Source organism: Rhagoletis pomonella, unplaced genomic scaffold, assembly GCF_013731165.1.
Source record: "Rhagoletis pomonella isolate Grant_MI unplaced genomic scaffold, Rhpom_1.0 Rhpom_scaffold_00003, whole genome shotgun sequence".
NCBI classification, from domain to species: Eukaryota; Metazoa; Arthropoda; class Insecta; order Diptera; family Tephritidae; genus Rhagoletis; species Rhagoletis pomonella.
In genome coordinates this window covers 26,379,244-26,381,210 of record NW_023458557.1, presented here as the reverse complement: position 1 = coordinate 26,381,210, position 1,967 = coordinate 26,379,244, and the positions used below count along the sequence as shown (strand labels likewise).

Genomic DNA, 1,967 nt, shown 5'->3' with positions numbered 1-1,967 from the left:
CTGACACCAATTGTTACGATTATCCATGAACGAAAGACACAAGATCATGGTGGAATAATACAAGGTGTTGGATATTGACAGCGTTCTCGCTCTAATCCGCCATCTTGGCTCCCTTAGCTATATCAGTGTTTCCCTCTTGAAAAAACTACATTTTATCGCCTTTAAAAAAGTACTAAACTACCTCATTCCCTATTCCAAAACCGATTTGCAATCACTGAACAATTCTTTGACATTTACTCTATTCTTATCGTTGGCAACTGAAAATTAAATTAGAAATTTCAACATTAATTCGGCAAAAAAACATCGGTTTAGAGTTCTCCCCAAGGATTTGTAGTTATTTTGGTCGGTGCTTCCTTCCGCTGCAATTCCGTCTGTGGTTCACTGCCACTGGCCTTGCTTTTTCAACGATATAACTGTTTTCTTGGTAAGTTTAGATGGAAGATTTAAACAAGAACTACGTATTTAACTATGCATCTATTCCCCAGTGATTTTTGCTGCTGCAATCCCGTCTGTGGTTCACTGCCTCTGGCCCTGCTTTTCCAACGATATAACTGTTTTTTTGGTAACTTCTACCGCTAAGACTTTGTTGCTTTTTCCCTTTTCCCTAAAAACATAATAGTGCTACAAAGCTCAATAACAATATGGAAACAAATGTTAATAAGCCACAATAATATTGACAATAAATAAGATTTCACTACGATTGAATTTTCTATTAGTAACAGGGTAGTTATAGTGAATGTTTTATTCGATAACTAAAACTATATTTGATGTTTGTAGCGATAAAAATATGCCTAAATCAGCCAAATACCCTATGTGGGTCGGCTGAATCAGTAAAACGTGACAGTAGTTGACTTTTGAGGTTAATATATCGGTCTTGAGTTGGTAAGGTTTTTAAAAAATCCGCAGCTTCCTTTAAAGCATCGCTGCTAATTGCTGAGAAAACCAGATTGTATTTACCGACATAAGATGTGGTCTTGTACGACTGAAAGGTGGCCTCAATTTGTAGAAACCATTTGTCTGTCATCTCAGTTCAGAACGGTCGCAGCTTGCATTGCGATGCAAGCTCCACATCTTTAGTTGGCATTTTGTTCGATGAAATATTCTCCCCATCCGTCGATTCGCCCTTTTGTCGATTCCGTCATGTTGTAACGACTCGGGTTCACCACTAATTTTTTGGTTTTGGAAGTTTGACTATAATTATAGGACATTGTGTTTAATAAACTAAATTACCATTTATTGCATAAGTACTACGTTATATATACTACTTTCGCGAATTTAGCTTATCATAATATACCGTTTGTAACTATTTATATGCAAAATTTTATATGAAAAATAGTACCGAATTTCGTACTACTTCGCAAAGCGGGCTTTTTTTCTTCCCGTTTCTCTCGTGCTTCCATATTACAACCTTTTGTAAGGGAGCTGTCGACATGAGCTGTCACTACGTACAACACCTTGTATAATTCCACCATGCACAAGATCACGTAAGAACAAGAGAGTGAAAAAAGTCGATTTTTTTAGCGGGTTCTACGCCATCTTGTTTCACTGGAAAAGTAAACAAAGCAAAGAAAACATCGAAAACCAAATTAGCCAAAATTATTTTCAGCCACTTTAAACGCACAATTTAGGTAAAATGATGCAACAAATGCTTTAAAATGTGTTGTCATGTTGAATTAACTCTTCCTTACATGAATAAAAGTGTAAAATACTGGTGCTTGTGATGTAAACAAACGCTCAGCTGACAAACCCGCTTTTGCAAACATTTTTCTCAAAACCAGTTACAAATACAACGTCGCGTTCTTACGTGATCTTGTATTTTTGGTTCATGACGATTATCCTTGAAACCTCGTCCGATTTCCCAAAACTTCGGGTTCGTATCGCTGGATTGTTAAATAAATGCTAACGATGACCAAATTGTAATACAATTAACTTTATTGTACAACAAACAATTTTCAATACTCGCTAAT

The 1,967-nt window shown here is 36.2% G+C and overlaps 1 long non-coding RNA gene across 1 annotated transcript; it reads left to right on the top strand.

The window, feature by feature from the left end:
• Positions 1-49: 49 nt before the first annotated feature.
• LOC118736522 lies at positions 50-700 on the top strand. Its single transcript, XR_004992705.1, has 2 exons — positions 50-424; positions 486-700. It is a non-coding gene; the product is annotated as an uncharacterized LOC118736522 (long non-coding RNA).
• The last annotated feature ends 1,267 nt before the right edge of the window (positions 701-1,967 follow it).